We start from the raw sequence: 21,925 nt of genomic DNA on the forward strand, positions 1-21,925 counted from the left end.
TATCAATATGTGTAATACAGGAATGGTCACTGTAATAGATGTTTCTAATAAAGGGTGTCAGGTGCCATGGCAGAAATGCTCCGGGTTCTCTGTGAACAAATTTGAGACACATCTAAACCAGTCTGAGTAGGATGAAGGAAGGATTCTTGGAGGAAGTGGTGTTTTTGAATTCCTCCCAATATATATGGTTCCTTTGGATTGGGTGGGCTGTGGCTTTCCTATTTTCTCAGTCTTCAAAGGTGTAGTCCCACTAGAGGTTCTGTCCTGGGTTTGGCCACCTCTCTTTCCATGGAAAGCAGCTTATACCTGAAACTTAGACCTGAAAAACTTCACCACGTACCCCCGCGCTGCGGATGCTACTTGATTTTGTGAAGGAGACCAGAATTGTACTTACATATCTTCTGACACTGGCCAAAATGTGTTGAAAAGAACCTAAGTAACCTTGTACTTAGGGATTTCTGAATGAAAAATAACCACTTATTTAAATGTTTTAGCTATAATGTTTACTGATTCTAAACTGGCCACATTCTTAGATTAAAAAATCTGATTCGATGTTGTAAAGTTTAAGATTCTCTTTTCAAGAATAAAAATTCAAATAACTTGTGTTCCATTCCTTAGTGTTAATTTTGTGAAGAACAGTAAAACAGGATGACATTACAAAAACTGGACCCTCTATCCTTTTTTAAAAAAATTTTTTTTTAACGTTTATTTATTTTTGAGACAGAGAGAGACAGAGCATGAACGGGGGAGGGTCAGAGAGAGGGAGACACAGAATCTGAAACAGGCTCCAGGCTCTGAACTGTCAGCACAGAGCCCGACGCAGGGGTTGAACTCACGAACTCACGGACCGCGAGATCATGACCTGAGCCGAAGTTGGCCGCTTAACCGACTGAGCCACCCAGGTGCCCCATGGACCCTCTATCCTTGGTGGTAGCAAAATAAAGAGCAAAAATTTGATTTGGGTTTGTCTCAATTTAAATAGAGTTTGTAGTATGTATGTAATTATCTATTGGTTGTACCCACGTCCTGTTCTCACTTTAGGGTTCATTTTGAAAGGGGAGAAAATTTAAACTTATTGGTTATTAAAACAAGAGGCTAATAATATTCTAGATAGTAGGTGGTACTCAAGGCACTTATTGGTTGATTCATAGCTCCGCTGCTCGGTCAACGGTTGAAATGGAAAAAGATGTGATGGTTTGCAGTTATCTACAGATCATCTCCATCTGGATGACCCCTTTATACTTTAAACTCAACCCTAAACCTATATCTAAGCTCATCAGCTACTGTGTCAACCCTGCTCTGCCTTCGTGCCCCCTGTCTTGGTAAAGGGTATCACCATCCATCTAGTTGCCCAAAGTAGAAACCTGGGCATTTTCCTTTATTTCTCTCTTTTCTTGTTTCTCTTGCCCCTCACTCCTTACTTCTCATTACCTACCAAATCCTGTTGGTTCTACCTTTCAGTTTTTATTGATTGATTGATTGATTGATTGATTGTTGTCCAGGGTTTATTAAAGATGTTACAGCACAGCAGAAAGATTTAAATGGTTCCATGTGGTATTTTGAAGTCAATTCATCCCAGCTGTAGGCTGGGTGACCTAAAGTTTGGATAGACTGCCGAAGTCTAAGTTTCATTTCCTTTAGTGTCAGGATCTACTTCAATGATCTCCTGATCCAGGACTGAGACCTCAGGAACATAATTACTTCTTTCTCTCTCCTCCTGCTGCAGCTTGATGGAGATACCTGTCACTGGGCCTCTCTGAATCCGTTTCATCAGTTGTGTGACACCAGCCTGCTATCTTGTTGCTGAGCTTCTTGCTGGAATAATGACGATCTCCTCTCACGCACTTGTTGGTGTGGAAGTCATTGCCCAGGCACGTGTAGTACTTCTCCATGATGACCTGGGCACCTTCTTCATGGTTTTGGTGCAAATGCAGCCCATGTTGATGGTTTTGGTAAAAGATCGGCTCTACCTTTTAAATGCTACTTGAATCCATTCATTTTTCTCCACCCTTAGGGATACATCCCTCAGACCTCCATCATCTCTCACTTGGCTTGCTGGCAGGTAGCAGCTTTCTCATTTCCTTACCTTCCTTTTTACCTCACTCAAAGCCATTTTCCACATAACATCCGAGCTGATCTTCATAAAGTGCACATCTAATTGTCCCTCACTTGCTAAAAGCCTACAGACGCCCTATACTGCCTCTAGTTAATGTCCAGGGTCCTGTGGCTCACAAAGCCCTGGAGGAACAGGTGCTGGGGGTCTTTTCAGCTTTGTCTGTTGCCCACCCCAATTTCCATGCCACAGTCAGCTTCCTTCCGTTCTTTGAATATTCCTTCCTCCCTCTTGCTCTAGGCTCCTCATGTTTTCCTTATATTTTAAGTGCTTACCAATCTCCTATTTGTGATTCAGATTTCATCTTAAATGTGGCTTTTTCCATGAAAGCTTTTCCTGACTTTCTCAAGTCTACATCAGGTTTCCCTGTTAGGGGGCTCCTATACTTAGGGGGCTATATGTCCTTGGTCATAGCCCTGGTTGTGTCATCATTGCTTGACTGATTTCTCAAGTAGTTGATGAGACACTTGAAGATGAGGCTGTCTGTGTCTCAGTGTTGTATCTCCAGTAATTACCACATGGTTGGTGCTCAATAAATATTTGTCTGTAGTTCATGGGAATCTAAAAGGGATGATTGCCCTCAGAAAGATTTGAGAGCAAATATAATAAAGTAATTTTTTAAGGAATTTTATTCTCAACTCCATCTCTATTCTTTATAGTCCTGACCTCCAAATACTGTAAAGTTTTGACGAGTGCATGTAACAGGATAGTCTGCCATGGTAGAAAAAGCCCCAGATGTAGCCAACTTTTTTAAGGCTCTTACAACATGCCAGGCTGTGTCTGTGTTATGCACACTACACATATTATCTCATTTAATCCTCATAACAGCTCTATTGGATAGATATTGTTATCTTCATTTGGCAGATAAAGGAATTGAAGCACAGAGAATCAGACCTCTGTTCAAGTCAATGCTCTGTCACCTATTAGCTGTGTGACCTTGGTCAAACAACTTCTCCTTCTGAATGTTCATCTTCTCAGCCATAAAATGGAGAAAACACTCGGTGACAACTTGGCTTCCAGATTTTTGGTTTTCTTGCACACTGTGTATATTACACCTTGGCCTCCCATAGGAAGGTCACTGATACAGTGCTGGATGTCATTGAACGGATGAATGTGAGCTGCAGCATGGTGATGTGTCAGCCCACCAGCCATCAGGACAGCATTAGCAGCATAGCTAGTATGTTTGCTCAGTTAAATATTTTGTTGCAACTTTTCCTTACTATACTATAAAAATATATGGAAAATGAAAATAAAAGTTCTGATGCTAGTGATTAATAAGAATAACTAACAGTTATTCAGCACTGTGCCAGTTATTAAGCTATTGGCTCTTAGCCTCAAACCCACTCTTCTATATTCTGCTTTGTGATGCAGGCACTGGGACTCTGCAAGCCACATTTTTCCTTTGCCAACCGCTTCCTTTTAGGCTCTGTCAGTAAGCGACATTAGAGGGAGATTGCATGGCTAGATGAGGAGGAAGGGACTTACTCTTTCCTCTTTGCCTCTGTTTTTGTTTTTTTTTTTTCCTGGTTGGCTTCCTGTTCCTGACATCAGCATCCGGCAATGCTGCTTCTTCCGCTCTGGCAGAGGCAGTTCATTCCAGAACCAGTTTGCTATGGTTCAACTGTGTCCCCCTAAAATTCATATGCTGTAGTTCTAACCCTCAGTATTCCAAGACGTGACCTTATTTGGAGATAGGATCTTTAAAGAAGCAATCAAGTTAAAATGAAGTCATTAGGGTGAGCCCTAATCCACTATGACTGATGTCCTTATAAGAAGAGGAAATTTGGACACTGAGATATGCATAGAGGGAAGACAGTGTGAAGAGACATAGGGGGAGGATGGCTGTCTATAAGCCACAGATAGAAGGCTGGAACAGATCTTTTCTTCACAGCTCTCAGAAGGAATGCACCCTTCTGATACCTTGATTTTGGACTTTTAGCTTCCAGACCTGTGATACAACAGATTTTTGTTAGGTCATCCAGTCTGTGGTACTTTGTTATGGCAGCCCTAGCAAATAACATACAGTTCGATCTAGTTTGAGGTTTTACCATCTCACAAAGGCAAACTCATTGTATCTCTGCAGAGACACCAGCTCAGATAGCTGGCACCTCTTTTGGGAAGCCTGGGTCCCAAACCACTGGGATTCTTCTCCAAGCTTCTGAGTTGTAATAATGACAACCTCTTCCCTTTGTTCCCCAAGCCCTGTGAACTGCTTCCTGCTGTTGCTACCTCTGTGATAGCTGCGTGTTCTTTTTGCCTTTCCAATTACTTAGTTAACAATTATATATTACCTAGTTAAACATTCTCTATTTAAAATAGACCTGGGTCAGGGGAAGGTTTGCTGCTGGCAGAGCCTTGGGGGCACTACCCTGGCCTGGCAGAGCTATGGAGGTGGGGCCCCAGTGGGTCTGGAAGGCCAGGCATCAAGCCTAAGAGGGTTTTTCTCCAGACTGAAGATCTAATGGCATTTACCTTGCTGGGTTTTGTACTTACTTGAAACCTATCCTTCCTTCCTTCTTTCCTGTTCCTCCCTTTGGAATGGGAATGTCTGTCCTATGCCTGACCCATTGTTGTATTTGGGAAGCACATATAACTTGTCTGGTTTCACAGGGTCACAGCTGGAGAGGAATTTTGCCTTGGGATGAATCACAATTCTAATCTCACTTATAATTGATTTAGATATTTAAATGAGAGTTTGGACTTTAGACTTTAGAGTTGATGCTGGGATGAGTTGAGGCTTTGGGGGTTGTTGGGATGGAATGAATGTATTTGGTATCCAATAAGGACATGTTTGGGAGGGGGGCCAGAGGCAGAATGCTATGGACTGAATTGTGTCCCCAGAAATTCATATGTTGAAAGCCCTAATCCCCAGTATGGTTCTCACAGAGAGAGTGGCAGAGAGATCTTTCCTGGCACAGCCTTCTGCAGGCTGTATTAGGTAACTTTCCTCTGTTGCTAGAGACGAGAATCAAAGAACTCACAAATTTAGCACAATCGAAACAAAGATGGCAACTCTTAAGCAAACTGAAAGTGATGAATTTTGTTTTCATTTGAATGTTCATTGGACTTAAGCCTACTTGCTGAGAGTTTAATTGTTAAGGAAAATAACTAAACTGCAGAACAAAATAAAATGTTGAAAATATATAAAGATTAGGTCCAAATGGCCCCATAAAATTTAGGGTATCTTATTTTCCCACAGTAGCCTGTATGTTTCATATTCTGTTCAGTTTTCCTCTTCACATGCTGGCCTTATTAGGCTGGGAGCGTCTTGAGGGCAAGACTGGGGGCTATTTAGTCACCTCTGTATCTCTTAGTATCCACTTAGTATCCAGCACTGTGGCTGGGCCATGCTTGACATTTAATGCAAATTAATTAAACTTAAACTTCAATTCTGGAAAAGGGCCTGTTTCAACTCCCCATAGCCAGTGTCTTCTCCAACCTGTTGATGACCCAGATCAGAATCCATAGATAAAGGGACAGGCCGGTGAAAGGGGTATACTTTGTCCAATTTAGACATAGAAATGACTTTCCGTTAAGGTGGGTTATTTTGAGAGGTTTAGACATGATTTACATGTCAGTCAGTCAGTCAGTGGCCAAAATGGTTCTCACGTCTGGAGGGAATTTATGTCTCTGCTTTTCTTTACTGAGGTTTTGAAACTTTCGTTACTTAATAATAGTTATCTATTTAGCACTACTGCATGTCAGGTGCAGTGCTGAGGGCTTTACACACTGATCTCTCCTTTAATAACCGCAACAATGCTATGAGATGGTGAAGCCATCTTACAGGTGAAGAATCTGAGGATCTGCAAAGTTAAGCAAATTGTCCAATGCCACACTGGGAAATGCAGTAATGGGGATTAAAATGCACACTAGAGTTTGGACCTTTTCCAGTGGTGTTCTTTGCTGCTCAAGCAGAGCCCCTCACCCCTTAGAATGGGATGATGGATTTCCTGACTCTGTCTCCACACCAGGATCCTTTCTCTAGGCATAAAAACTCAAAATCCCAATTATCCCTCTGAGAAAGTGATGGCTAAATTTTCCAACCCCCAGGTTGAACTGGTTAATACATCTTCCCCTTCTCACATGCCATGCTGGAGGAGGCAGTTTGCAAAGTGGCAATGTGAGGTTTGGAGTGAGCAAGGACCTTTACTTTGTATGCACCCCGCACCAACATCTGTTGTCATCTCTGTACTTGGAAGGGCTGATATGATGACTAATTATGTTATAGATAGACTGCTGGTTATATAGGGCACATTTAATATTTTCTCTTTTCGTTTATATATATCCACAGTGCTGAGCAGCAGCATTGTTAACCCAATACGGGGATCGTGTAAAAGTCTTTCCTAAATGGCTTTGGAATGTGTTAAAATATTTCTACATATTTTTATTTAAAATTTTCTTTAAGGTTGATTTATTTTTGAGAGACAGAGAGACAGAGCATGAATAGGGGAGAGGCAGAGAGAGAGGGGACCCAGAACCCGAAGCAGGCTCCAGGCTCCGAGCTGTCAGTACAGAGCCCAACATGGGGCCTGAACTCACAACCCATGAGATCATGACCGGAGCCGAAGTTGGACACTTAACCAACCGAGCCACCCAGGCGCCCCAAAGTTTTAAAGAATCATAAAAGATAAGAGCTACTGGATCATATTTACTGTATCAGGTTTCCAGTATGTTAAGGCTAGAAGAACTTAAGTTAATTCAGAAATCTCTGGATAATGTGGATGATATACCCATAGATATACATGAAAGTTTCCCTTGAAATGGAGATGCAGAAAAAGTAGATTTTATTAATTCAATGTTTTTCTTATTTTTCACCTGTCTAAATGTGTATTGAAATTCTGTAGCTTGAAACTTCAAACAGACTTGATCACATTTCTTTACCCTGGGTGAAGTGTTTTAAGGGTGAGAAGGCCACCTGGCTGTTTCAGAATGACATTGATTGGAAGTCCCCGTTCCCCAACTCCTCTGCCCCAAGCTATGCCTTGTCTTATCATCAGCTTATGAGGTTCACACTTTAATTCTAATGGTATACCCAGAGGTAACCATCTCTGCTGGACTTATTTACTCAAGTTGAAGGTTGTTGTAAGACCGAGTCCTTGAGGGAAGCGATGGCATGGGTGTGATGGTGGCATTCCATGCCCTGCCCCAGCAGTATTACTGCTGCCATGCTGCAGCATCCTATGCTTGGAGGGTGAGGAAAAGGGTGTCCTCACAGGCTGATCCTTCAGAGTGATTTTGAGCCTGTTCTTGTCTGCCTCTCAAGCATCATTCTTCTAAGTTGGAGATTTTGTGCTCCCCATACACCCTCCAAACATTTTAAATTTAAAGTATAGAAGAATAGTATGATGAACTCCCATATACTCTTTGCTTTATCTCTCTCTTTCTATACAATATTTTCTTTTGCTGAACCATTTGAAAGTAAGTGGCAGGTATGATGCTTCACTCTAAAAACCACGTGTATCAGCTGAGTACAAGGACACTGTTCTGCATAGCTATAATGCTATTATTACATGCAAGAAACTTAACCTTGATATAAAATCACTGTGTATAGTTCATGTTTAAATTTTCCTTAGTCCTTTTTTTTTTTTTCCTGAAATTTATTGACAAATTGGTTTCCATACAACACCCAGTGCTCATCCCAAAAGGTGCCCTCCTCAATACCCATCACCCACCCTCTCCTCCCTCCCACCCCCCATCAACCCTCAGTTTGTTCTCAGTTTTTAACAGTCTCTTATGCTTTGGCTCTCTCCCATTCTAACCTCTTTTTTTTTTTTTTTTTCCTTCCCCTCCCCCATGGGTTCCTGTTAAGTTTCTCAGGATCCACATAAGAGTGAAACCATATGGTATCTGTCTTTCTCTGTATGGCTTATTTCACTTAGCATCACACTCTCCAGTTCCATCCACGTTGCTACAAAAGGCCATATTTCATTTTTTCTCATTGCCACGTAATATTCCATTGTGTATATAAACCACAATTTCTTTATCCATTCATCAGTTGATGGACATTTAGGCTCTTTCCATAATTTGGCTATTGTTGAGAGTGCTGCTATGAACATTGGGGTACAAGTGGCCCTATGCATCAGTGCTCCTGTATCCCTTGGATAAATTCCTAGCAGTGCTATTGCTGGGTCATAGGGTAGGTCTATTTTTAATTTTCTGAGGAACCTCCACACTGTTTTCCAGAGCGGCTGCACCAATTTGCATTCCCACCAACAGTGCAAGAGGGTTCCCGTTTCTCCACATCCTCTCCAGCATCTATAGTCTCCTGATTTGTTCATTTTGGCCACTCTGACTGGCGTGAGGTGATACCTGAGTGTGGTTTTGATTTGTATTTCCCTGATAAGGAGCGACGCTGAACATCTTTTCATGTGCCTGTTGGCCATCCGGATGTCTTTTTTTTTTTTTTTTTTTAAATTTTTTTTTTCAACGTTTATTTATTTTTGGGACAGAGAGAGACAGAGCATGAACGGGGGAGGGGCAGAGAGAGAGAGGGAGACACAGAATCAGAAGCAGGCTCCAGGCTCTGAGCCATCAGCCCAGAGCCTGACGCGGGGCTCGAACTCACGGACCGCGAGATCGTGACCTGGCTGAAGTCGGACGCTTAACCGACTGCGCCACCCAGGCGCCCCTGGATGTCTTCTTTAGAGAAGTGTCTATTCATGTTTTCTGCCCATTTCTTCACTGGGTTATTTGTTTTTCGGGTGTGGAGTTTGGTGAGCTCTTTATAGATTTTGGATACTAGCCCTTTGTCCGATATGTCATTTGCGAATATCTTTTCCCATTCCGTTGGTTGCCTTTTAGTTTTGTTGGTTGTTTCCTTTGCTGTGCAGAAGCTTTTTATCTTCATAAGGTCCCAGTAATTCACTTTTGCTTTTAATTCCCTTGCCTTTGGGGACGTGTCGAGTAAGAGATTGCTACGGCTGAGGTCAGAGAGGTCTTTTCCTGCTTTCTCCTCTAAGGTTTTGATGGTTTCCTGTCTCACATTTAGGTCCTTTATCCATTTTGAGTTTATTTTTGTGAATGGTGTGAGAAAGTGGTCTAGTTTCAACCTTCTGCATGTTGCTGTCCAGTTCTCCCAGCACCATTTGTTAAAGAGGCTGTCTTTTTTCCATTGGATGTTCTTTCCTGCTTTGTCAAAGATGAGTTGGCCATACGTTTGTGGGTCTAGTTCTGGGGTTTCTATTCTATTCCATTGGTCTATGTGTCTGTTTTGGTGCCAATACCATGCTGTCTTGATGATGACAGCTTTGTAGTAGAGGCTAAAGTCTGGGATTGTGATGCCTCCTGCTTTGGTCTTCTTCTTCAAAATTCCTTTGGCTATTCGGGGCCTTTTGTGGTTCCATATGAATTTTAGGATTGCTTGTTCTAGTTTCGAGAAGAATGCTGGTGCAATTTTGATTGGGATTGCATTGAATGTGTAGATAGCTTTGGGTAGTATTGACATTTTGACAATATTTATTTTTCCAATCCATGAGCAGGGAATGTCTTTCCATTTCTTTAAATCTTCTTCAATTTCCTTCATAAGCTTTCTATAGTTTTCAGCATACAGATCCTTTACATCTTTGGTTAGATTTATTCCTAGGTATTTTATGCTTCTTGGTGCAATTGTGAATGGGATCAGTTTCTTTATTTGTCTTTCTGTTGCTTCATTGTTAGTGTATAAGAATGCAACTGATTTCTGTACATTGATTTTGTATCCTGCAACTTTGCTGAATTCCTGTATCAGTTCTAGCAGACTTTTGGTGGAGTCTATCGGATTTTCCATGTATAATATCATGTCATCTGCAAAAAGCGAAAGCTTGACTTCATCTTTGCCAATTTTGATGCCTTTGATTTCCTTTTGTTGTCTGATTGCTGATGCTAGAACTTCCAGCACTATGTTAAACAGCAGCGGTGAGAGTGGGCATCCTTGTCGTGTTCCTGATCTCAGGGAAAAAGCTTTCAGTTTTTCCCCGTTGAGGATGATGTTAGCTGTGGGCTTTTCATAAATGGCTTTTATGATCTTTAAGTATGTTCCTTCTATCCCGACTTTCTCAAGGGTTTTTATTAAGAAAGGGTGCTGGATTTTGTCGAAGGCCTTTTCTGCATCGATTGACAGGATCATATGGTTCTTCTCTCTTTTTTTGTTAATGTGATGTATCACGTTGATTGATTTGCGAATGTTGAACCAGCCCTGCATCCCAGGAATGAATCCCACTTGATCATGGTGAATAATTCTTTTTATATGCCGTTGAATTCGATTTGCTAGTATCTTATTGAGAATTTTTGCATCCATATTCATCAGGGATATTGGCCTGTAGTTCTCTTTTTTTACTGGGTCTCTGTCTGGTTTAGGAATCAAAGTAATACTGGCTTCATAGAATGAGTCTGGAAGTTTTCCTTCCCTTTCTATTTCTTGGAATAGCTTGAGAAGGATAGGTATTATCTCTGCTTTAAATGTCTGGTAGAACTCCCCTGGGAAGCCATCTGGTCCTGGACTCTTATTTGTTGGGAGATTTTTGATAACCGATTCAATTTCTTCGCTGGTTATGGGTCTGTTCAAGCTTTCTATTTCCTCCTGATTGAGTTTTGGAAGCGTGTGGGTGTTCAGGAATTTGTCCATTTCTTCCAGGTTGTCCAATTTGTTGGCATATAAGTTTTCATAGTATTCCCTGATAATTGTTTGTATCTCTGAGGGATTGGTTGTAATCATTTCATTTTCATTCATGATTTTATCTATTTGGGTCATCTCCCTTTTCTTTTTGAGAAGCCTGGCTAGAGGTTTGTCAATTTTGTTTATTTTTTCAAAAAACCAACTCTTGGTTTCGTTGATCTGCTCTACAGTTTTTTTAGTTTCTATATTGTTTATTTCTGCTCTGATCTTTATTATTTCTCTTCTTCTGCTGGGCTTAGGCTGCCTTTGCTGTTCTGCTTCTAGTTCCTTTAGGTGTGCTGTTAGATTTTGTATTTGGGATTTTTCTTGTTTCTTGAGATAGGCCTGGATTGCAATGTATTTTCCTCTCAGGACTGCCTTTGCTGCGTCCCAAAGCGTTTGGATTGTTGTATTTTCATTTTCGTTTGTTTCCATATATTTTTTAATTTCTTCTCTAATTGCCTGGTTGACCCACTCATTTGTTAGTAGGGTGTTCTTTAACCTCCATGCTTTTGGAGGTTTTCCAGACTTTTTTCTGTGGTTGATTTCAAGCTTCATAGCATTGTGGTCTGAAAGTAAGCATGGTATAATTTCAATTCTTGTAAACTTATGAAGGGCTGTTTTGTGACCCAGTATATGATCTATCTTGGAGAATGTTCCATGTGCACTGGAGAAGAAAGTATATTCTATTGCTTTGGGATGCAGAGTTCTAAATATATCTGTCAAGTCCATCTGATCCAATGTCTCATTCAGGGCCCTTGTTTCTTTATTGACCGTGTGTCTAGATGATCTATCCATTTCTGTAAGTGGTGTATTAAAGTCCCCTGCAATTACCACATTCTTCTCCATAAGGTTGCTTATGTTTATGAGTAATTGTTTTATATATTTGGGGGCTCCGGTATTCGGTGCATAGACATTTATAATTGTTAGCTCTTCCTGATGGATAGACCCTGTAACTATTATATAATGTCCTTCTTCATCTCTTGTTACAGCCTTTAATTTAAAGTCTAGTTTGTCTGATATAAGTATGGCTACTCCAGCTTTCTTTTGGCTTCCAGTCACATGATAAATAGTTCTCCATCCCCTCACTCTCAATCTAAGGGTGTCCTCAGGTCTAAAATGAGTCTCTTGTAGACAGCAAATAGATGGGTCTTGTTTTTTTATCCATTCTGATACCCTATGTCTTTTGGTTGGCGCATTTAATCCATTTACATTCAGTGTTATTATAGAAAGATACGGGTTTAGAGTCATTGTGATGTCTGTATGTTTTATGCTTATAGTGATGTCTCTGGGACTTTGTCTCACAGGGTCCCCCTTAGGATCTCTTGTAGGGCTGGTTTAGTGGTGACAAATTCCTTCAGTTTTTGTTTGTTTGGGAAGACCTTTATCTCTCCTTCTATTCTAAATGACAGACTTGCTGGATGAAGGATTCTTGGCTGCATATTTTTTCTGTCTAGCACCCTGAAAATCTCGTGCCAATTCTTTCTGGCCTGCCAAGTTTCAAAAGAGAGATCAGTCACGAGTCTTATAGGTCTCCCTTTATATGTGAGGGCACGTTTACCCCTTGCTGCTTTCAGAATTTTCTCTTTATCCTTGTATTTTGCCAGTTTCACTATGATATGTCGTGCAGAAGATCGATTCAAGTTACATCTGAAGGGAGTTCTCTGTGCCTCTTGGATTTCAATGCCTTTTTCCTTCCCCAGTTCAGGGAAGTTCTCAGCTATTATTTCTTCAAGTACCCCTTCAGCACCTTTCCCTCTCTCTTCCTCCTCTGGGATACCAATTATGCATATATTATTTCTTTTTAGTGTATCACTTAATTCTCTAATTTTCCCCTCATACTCCTGGATTTTTTTATCTCTCTTTTTCTCAGCTTCCTCTTTTTCCATAACTTTATCTTCTAGTTCACCTATTCTCTCCTCTGCCTCTTCAAGCCGAGCTGTGGTGGTTTCCATTTTGTTATGCATTTCGTTTAAAGCGTTTTTCAGCTCCTCGTGACTGTTCCTTAGTCCCTTGATCTCTGTACCAAGAGATTCTCTGCTGTCCTGTATACTGTTTTCAAGCCCAGCGATTAATTTTATGACTATTATTCTAAATTCACTTTCTGTTATATTATTTAAATCCTTTTTGATCAGCTCATTAGCTGTTGTTATTTCCTGGAGATTCTTCTGAGGGGAGTTCTTCCGCTTGGTCATTTTGGATAGTCCCTGGCGTGGTGAGGACCTGCAGGGCACTTCCCCTGTGCTGTGGTGTATACCTGGAGTTGGTGGGCGGGGCCGCAGTCAGACCTGATGTCTGCCCCCAGCCCACCACTGGGGCCACAGTCAGACTGGTGTGTGCCTTCTCTTCCCCTCTCCTAGGGGCGGGATTCACTGTGGGGTGGTGTGGCTCGTCTGGGCTACTTGCACCCTGCCAGGCTTGTGATGCTGGGGATCTGGCGTATTAGCTGGGGTGGGTAGGCAAGGTGCTCGGGGGCAGGAGGGGCAGGCTTAGATCGCTTCTCCTTAGGTGATCCACTTCAGGAGGGGCCCTGTGGCAGCGGGAGGGAGTCAGATCCGCTGCCGGAGGTTTGGCTCCGCCGAAGCGCAGAGTTGGGTGTTTGCGCGGAGCGAGCAAGTTCCCTGGCAGGAACCGGTTCCCTTTGGGATTTCGGCTGGGGATGGGCGGGGGAAATGGCGCTGGCGAGCGCCTTTGTTCCCCACCAAACTGAGCTCTGTTGTCAGGGGGCTCAGCAGCTCTCCCTTTGTCCTCCAGCCTTCCCGCTTTCCGAGCAGAGCTGTTAACTTATGACCTCCCAGACGCTAAGTCGCGCTTGCTGTCGGAACACAGTCCGCCCGGCCCCTCCGCTTTTGCAAGCCAGACTCGGGGGCTCTGCTTGGCCGGCGAGCCGCCCCTCCGCCCCGGCTCCCTCCCGCCAGTCCGTGGAGCGCGCACCGCCTCGCCGCCCTTCCTACCCTCTTCCGTGGGCCTCTCGTCTGCGTTTGGCTCCGGCGACTCTGTTCTGCTAATCCTCTGGCGGTTTTCTGGGTTATTTAGGCAGGTGTAGATGGAATCTAAGTGATCAGCAGGACGTGCGGTGAGCCCAGCGTCCTCCTAAGCCGCCATCTTGCCGCAACTCCCTAAATTTTCCTTAGTCCTTAAAACATCCTTTGTAGCTATGTTTTTTGGGCAATGCAATCAAACCTTTAATACCACTTTTGTGCTAAGATGAATTCATACATAATTGGAAATGTCTTAGATTATCTCAAATATCCCAAGACTCAACTTTGATTAATTTTCTATTTCAAACCTAAGTCAATTTTCAATAGTGTTTGATCTAACAATATATTGAAACATGTGACATTTGATGTTAGTACTTTTGGAACTGTGGAATAATGCATGTGCAATATTCTTAATGTGTTAAAACTAGAAAGAAAACTTTTTTTTAGCTGTTTTTGTTGTTCTTATTGCTTTTTTTTTTTACCATGTTAACCATTTTTAAGTGTAGAATTTAGTAGTGTTAAATATACTCATACTGTTGTGCACCAATGTCCATAACCCTTCTCATCTTGCAAAACTGAAACTCTGTACCCATTGCAGAGTAATGGCCCCTGTGGGAGCAACACTTCTACTTTCTGTCTCTATGACTTTGACTACTCTAGGTACCTCACATAAGTGGAATCATGCAGCATTTATCTTTTTGTGACTGGCTTATTTCATTTAGCATAGTTTCCTCAAAGTTCATCCATGTTACAGCACATGATAGGGATTTCCTTCATTTTTCAGGCAGCATAATGTTCGATCCTATGTAAATACCACATCTTGTCTTTCCATTCATCTGTCCGTGAACTTGGGTTGCTTCCGCTTTTTGACTATTGTGAATAATGCTGCTGGGATTATGAATGTTGTTTTTCTATTTGAATCCAGGATCCAAACAAGAATTATGCATCCAATATTGTGTTAACAAATTCAATTTCTGCTAGAGATTAGCTGGTGTTGACTTATTGCTAGTCACCAGGGACTCAGACTCTATCCAAATGCACATGGATAGCATAGTATCTTATACATGATTGAGCTTGATTTAGCAACCTGATGCTAAATACAGTAACTCATAGTGTGTGTTGGTGAGTGTGAGTGCACCTCACTTCTGGTATTAGCCTTTCACCCCTGGCTTTTCTCCATCCGTACATCCTCCCTCCCTCATTCCGCCTCAAGGAAAATGGTGAGTGAGGAGTGAGGAGGTAGAAACTGTGTGTGCACGATCCAGAGTCTTCCTCTCCTCTTCCTTTGGTTTCTGGCTTTTCTAACGTGTTTTGCAATTCTGGGGATAAGGTGGTGAGAGTGGGGGGCTGGCTCTGTTTCAGTGTTGCCACAACTGGGTAGATAATCTGTTGATTATACAGTTTGTCTCCCCAGCTTAGCTAGTACACAGGTATTTGGCCCACATCTCCTAACTCTTTGTTTTACTTGTCAGTTGATTCATCTCCAGTACGAGGGGCAAAATATTTCTTCTTATTGGACTTCTTAAAATGTCTCAGTTATCAGGGGGACACCTGAATACCAAACTCGACCATCTATCTGCATACTGGACCTCCTTCTGTTGTATAAATCTGATTAGGACAACAAGTTACAGTTTGGAAGATGCCTAGATCTCTGTAGACCCATGTAAAAGAAATACGGTATTGCCAAAGAGTTATTAATGTTAAATTAATTTGACTTTCCTCACTCTAGAGACATTCCTGTTGAGGTTACTAATGCCAGTTATGAGAAGTAGAGAACTCCTGTTTGCTACAAGCACAGGGAAAATTTTACTCTTTTTAAAAACTCTGTTTAAAAAAAATTACTTTTCATTGCTAAAAACATGAGAAATGCAGAAAAGTACAAAGAATAAAACAAAAGATACAAAAGCTTATCATCCAGAAAGAACCACTTTTCATGTTTTAGTACATCAGTTTTATCTCCGATCCACACTTCTCCTTTGAGCTCCAGACTCTGTATCAAACATCTCACTTGATAGCACATCTTGAATGTCCTAGAGTCCACATTCAGCATGACCAAGAATAAACTCATATTCCTCTCACCCAAACCTGTTCCCCTTAGCACATGTTTCCCATATCAGAGTGTTGGTGTCTTCCAGCTGTTCACACTAGAAACCTCAGCTATTCTGAAAGTTCTTTTTCCTTTACATTCCACATCCAATCCTACGTGAAATTCTATTGATTTTAATTTTTCTATATGCCTCAGATTCTTTACTTGTTTATATTCTCAGCACTACTCCCCCATCTATGCTGCCATCATAGGCCACGTGGATTATGATCGATTCCACACTGGTTCTTTTCTCTTCTAGCTGCCTCATGCTGGCCCCTCGTAATTTGTTCTCCATACAGAGACAAATATTTTCAAAGTGCAAATCTGATGATATCTTCCATACCCACCCTCACTTGTTTCCCCAGTCCCTCAGCAGTAAAGACTTCTGACCCTGGCATATAATGCCCCGCATGACCTGGCCCTATTACCTCTCTAGCCCCACCCCACACCATTCTCTGCTCAGCTTTTTTTACTTCAGCTACATGGCCTTTTTTAAGTTCCTTATACTTGCTGTAGTCCCTCATACCACTGGGCTTTGCCCACACTGTAGTCCCTGCTGAGACAGATCTTTATGTAGGTACTGCACAGTCGTCCATCACAGCTCAGTCACCAGAGAAGCCTTCACTGACCTGCCTAACCAGGTCAAATTGTCCCTGATAAAGGTTCTCCACCAAGCACATCTCCATCACAGCATTTAGAATGTGCAATGTGTGTGTGTGTGTGTGTGTGTTTTGTTTGTTATTTAAGCTTTTATTTACATTCCAGTTAGTTGGGGCACCTGGGTGGCTCAGTCGGTTGAACATCTAACTCTGGATTTCAGCTTATTTCATGATCTCATGGTTCATGGGATCAAGCCCCGTGTGGGGCTCTATGCTGAAAGTGTGGAGCTTGCTTGGGATTCTCTCTTTCCCTCTCTCTGCCCCTTCTCTGCTCACGCTGTCTCTTTCTCTCAAAATAAACTAAAAAAATAAATAAATTCCAGTTAGTTAACGTACAGTGTAATATTAGTCTCAGAAGTGCAATATAGTGATTCCACACTCCATACGTGTGTGTTTGTTTCTTAATGTAGGTCCTCCCTCACTAGACTGGGAGCTCCTTGAGGGTGGGAAATGTGACAATATTTGCTCACTATGGTATCCTGAACACCTAGAACATACTCATTAAACATTTGAGGAATAAGCAAATGCCTTTCCTTCTGGTCTTCTATATACACTCATATTTGCAAAAATGGAAACATAGTCTATCTACTGTTTTTCCCCCTGCTTAGCAATAAGTGAACATTTGAGGACTATTCTTTGACAAAACCCACTCCTTGGAATTTTTGCTGTTTCCAGTTTATTCTGTGATTCTTCATTTGGAAAGTCTACTTTAGAGTTGGATATGGATAAAGGATCTGAAATAGTACTGGCCACAGCTATGACATCTGATCCTCTTTCAAGGCCCATCTCTGCACCTGGAGACATCTCTGGTCTGTGGAGAAAGATAGGACAGTTGTTAATGTGGGATCAGAGAGATGAGCTTTACAGCACTGCTCTGCTTCTGTTCCACTGAAGTCCTTTTGGATGTAAGGAACAGTTTCAATAAAGTTACTTCAAGAAAAGTGCGATCTAGGCAGAAATCTCCCTAAAACCCAAGAGCAGAGCCCTAACTAGGGCTGGAGGGTAGTTTCAGGATCAGAGTGGCCTCAAGGCTTCAGCAACAGGAGCCTATGACTTTCTAGCTAGTTTCAGAGTGACCTGTCTCAGCTTCTCTCTTCATGTTGGCTTCAGTCTTCTCTTCGTACCTTCCAGGTCTTTCTGCTCTCTCTGCTTACTTACCTTCTGCATCTCTTCTGCTTTTCAGAAGTTGGCTTGAAAATGGCTTTAGTTTGGTTCTGACTCTATCATCTGGTATTTCTTTATGCTTCCTTTTACCTCCTATTTATTCTCTCAAATGGCAAACTCTGTGTTTCTTATTTCAAATTAGAGAGAGTGTCTCTAATTGTCCTGTTGGATTTTTTTGAGCCAGCTCTTTGTGTCCCTAAACTAATCTCTATATACACTCTCTATGTATACCTTTGGATGGGTGCACCCACTCTAGTCCAAATAGCAAAGGGGAGTAGCAGAGTCACGTAGTACCCTAAATGGCTTCCTGGGCAACATCGGTCTGGGCTAGGAATTTTCCATTAAATTATGGCCTGGCCAAATCAGATGCTATAACTTGACTTCCCTAATACAGCCGGTGTAACTTGGGACAAAGTGCCCAACTTCAGTTTGGAGTCTTGGTTTCCTCAGGTTTAAAAAGGAGAAAATAATCTATTTTATCAAGGCATCAGGATAAAAGGAAATAAGATAACACAAAGCATACAGAGCACTTAGTCCAGTAACATCTTAACAAACGATGCTTTCTATAGTAATAGTGTCATCTATAGTGTATTAATATACAGTTGACCCTTGAACAACACAGGTTTGAACTGCGTGGGTGCATTTACATGCAGATTTTTTACAGTACAGTGCTGTAAATGTATTTTCTCTCTATGATTTTCTTTATAACCTTTCCTTTTTTCTAGCTTGCCTTATTGTAAGAATACAGTGTATAATACATACATATTATAATACATATAATATGAAAAATGTGTTAATTAACTATGTTTTTTTTTTACTTTATTTATTTATTTTGAGAGAGGGAGAGGGAAACAGAGAGAGAGAGAATGAGAGCATGAGCAGGGGAGGGGCAGAGAGAGGGAGAGAATTCCAAGCAGCTCCGCATTGGGAGCAGAGTCCGATGCTGGGCTCAGACCCACAAACCATGAGATCATGACCTGACCCACAACCAAGAGTCAGACGCTTAACTGACCGAGCCACCCATGCACTCCTCAATGATTTATATTATTGGTAAGGCTTTTGGTCAACAGTAGGCTACTTAGTTAAGTTTTTGGTGGTAGTCAAAGTTATATGTAGATTTTCAACTGCACAGAGTTTGGTGTTCCTGATCCCCATGTTGTTTAAGGGTCAACTGTATTTGTAATTAACATATATTAATATATTACATATATTAATATAATTGAAATAATATATTTTAAAATTGCCTCTGATTAGACTGGGTTACTTCTGGGAAGAATTTCCCAATGGATAAATTCTTCTATGAATTGTTGTGACTCTGGGTAGAACAACATTTCTGATGCACAGGGTGGAGTAATGGGAATGTTTATTTCCCTGGGGAGATGGTGGTCTATGGGCCTCTCTACACTGATTATATGGAAATTAGCCAAGATAACATGGGGACAATAGATAGCCTGTAGGTACTAACAAAGGTCATTGTACTGAAAGAGTTTTTGGTCTGAAGCCAGAAGCCAGATTTAGACTGAAATACACATACTTTCTTTTATATAGAAAGGTTTAAAAAATGTTTTTTTACATTTATTTATTTAAAAAAAATTTTTTTAACGTTTATTTATTTTTGAGACAGAGAGAGACACAGCACGAACAGGGGAGGGTCAGAGAGAGAGGGAGACACCGAATCTGAAACAGGCTCCAGGCTCTGAGCTGTCAGCACAGAGCCCGACACGGGGCTCGAACTCAGGGACCGTGAGATCATGACCTGAGCCGAAGTCGGACATGTAACTGACTGAGCCACCCAGGCACCCCTTACGTTTATTTATTTTTGATAGACAGAGAGAGACAGAGCACAAGTGGGGGAGGGGCAGAGAGAGAGGGAGACACAGAATCCGAAGCAGGCTCCAGGCTCCCAGCTGTCAGCATAGAGCCCGATGCGGGGCTCGCACTCACAAACCGTGAGATCGTGACCTGAGCCGAAGTCAGATGCTTAACCAACTGAGCCACCCAGGCGCCCCTATATAGAAAGTTTTGAATAATAATAACTAATGCTTACATAGGGCTTCATATATGTCAGACAGTGTTTTAAAAGAATCACATATATTCATTCATTTCCCCTTTTTCACAACACCTGGAGGTGGACACTATTGCTACCACCAATGTACAGATAAAGATATTGAGACATTGACCTGTTCTTAAAATCCTTTCAATAAACTGACCTTACTTTAACCTTATGCCTATCTCTAGTTCTTTGTCTTCTGGTTACCACGTTTGGTATTGCTATTCCTTCAGGGCTGTAGTCTTGCCTCACTCCTCCAGCTTATTTCCAGGGCTAATATTCTTCCATAAACTTCAAACCTGAGGGCTGCTGCCAGAGCCCTTAATACCCCCCACCGCCTTTTTTAAAACAGTCCAGAGTTTTATTTATTTATTTATTAATACACCTTATTACGCCATGAATTCATAAGGAATGGGTCCTAGAAGTTCAGGTTCCTTTGTGTTGATTTTTACAAAGTATGCTTCTCTGGTTGGAGCAGGCTGGCATTTTGGCTTGTTGGGGCTCTGGGAAGGTTGTACTAAGATGTGCTACAGAGGCATATTGATTATTCTGACTTGAAGTTACTTAAGAAACAGCCAGTGTGAGAGGAACACTCTAACCTTCTTTTGTCTCCAGAAAGCAGGAAATAAATCTATCATGTGGAAGGTAACTTCCCTGTACCCAGAGGTATAGAGACATCTGTACAGTCAGAGATTGGAAATTGAGGGCCAAGAAGGCTATGTAAGCAAACTCTGTTTAGATTCTCCACTAATTAATAACCAAACCTAAGTTTGTCTCATCAATTCATCAGAAATGTATTTCTTTGTCTAAAAAGTATAAAAGCTACCTGCCTTGGTTACTTCTTATATCTGTGGGATCTCCATACATATGAATTAAATCTGTTTTCCCCCCCCCCCGTTTATCTGTCTTGTGCCAATTTAATTATTACACAAGCCAAAAGAACCAAGCAGGCTAGGGATAAAATTTTCCTCCTCCCCGACAAGTTGAACCCAAGTACTTTTCTTTTTGGTTTTCTTCTTTCTCCGATCATACCCCTTCACACATTTCAGGAAGCTATCTTGGCTCTTAGAATGCTTAATTTGCTCAATGTATACATTAATTCTCTTGGCAAGAATCTTGCCCTTAACTTGTTTGCTTATATCAATGCCAGAAGTATGCTGGGTAATACTGTAGACTCCTCCAGTTTTGCCATGGGAACATTTGTGGGGCATTCCTTTTTGAGCAGTGCTATTCCCTTAATGTCTACGACATTGCCCTTCTTCTATAGTCAGATGTATGTGGCCAAAGGAACAAGTCCACGTTTTCTAAAAAGCTTGGAGAACACATAGTGGGTGCCTCTTTCCTTTTCTGTTAGTCATTTTGGTGAATTATTGGAATATGGTGGTTTGGGGAAAGAAAGAAAGGAAGAAAGAAAGAAAGAAAGAAAGAAAGAAAGAAAGAAAGAACCTCTTAATATCTTGAGCAAATTTGGCCAAGAGGCAAACTGGGACAAAAAACCATAATGGGGCAATGAGTGAGAGGTACATGAAGATAAATGGTTCAAAAATAAGTATCTTTTGGGAAATTCTCTTTTTGAGAAAACTGGAATTGCCATGAGGGCAGGTAGAGAAGCTAGAAGGTACCAAGTTGGGCTGTAGATGTTTCCATAGTGAGTGCTTGGAGGTGAGGCCCACATTGGAGTCTGTGGAGGAAGGGTGGTATGGTGGTTAGTGTGTGGGTCAGACAGAAGAACATCCTGATATTGCTCTGTTTCTGTCTAAGCAAGCCCATTTGGTTGTAAGGAGCAGAGAGGCTCAATCAAGCTACCTTGAAAAAGGAGGATTTAGGGATATAGAAATTCAGAATTTCTCTGAAATTTGATAATTAGAGTCTTAACTGGAGCTGGAGAGTGGTCCAGATTCAAGGTCACCTCAGGACCTTGAATAGTCTAAAGGGGAAGGTGGTATATGTTTAATAACTGGATTTTAAACAAACAAACAAACAAACAAACAACCTCTGGTTTATAACACTTGCCAATTTCTATGATGTAAATACTCTCATTGTGGCCAATTTCAACCAACATAGTATCGCTTAACCTGAAGTTGGGAATAAATAGACACAACTGTCTCTAGTTAGTTAAAGTCTATTCCAGCACACCAAATGTTAACTTTAGTTTTTTTCCTGAACTTTCCAAGTTTTCAAGAAGGTGATTTATTATTGTTTTATAATCAGAAAAAAGTAACAAAAAATATTAAAAAATA

The 21,925-nt window shown here is 41.4% G+C and overlaps 2 pseudogenes; both read right to left on the reverse strand.

Annotated features, from left to right (window-relative positions):
• Window positions 1-1,565: 1,565 nt before the first annotated feature.
• On the reverse strand, window positions 1,566-1,939 carry LOC122492373 (annotated as a pseudogene).
• Window positions 1,940-20,074: 18,135 nt separating this feature from the next.
• On the reverse strand, window positions 20,075-21,052 carry LOC122490995 (annotated as a pseudogene).
• Window positions 21,053-21,925: the final 873 nt, after the last annotated feature.

The sequence above is a fragment of the Prionailurus bengalensis genome, chromosome C2, assembly GCF_016509475.1.
Source record: "Prionailurus bengalensis isolate Pbe53 chromosome C2, Fcat_Pben_1.1_paternal_pri, whole genome shotgun sequence".
NCBI classification, from domain to species: domain Eukaryota; kingdom Metazoa; phylum Chordata; class Mammalia; order Carnivora; family Felidae; genus Prionailurus; species Prionailurus bengalensis.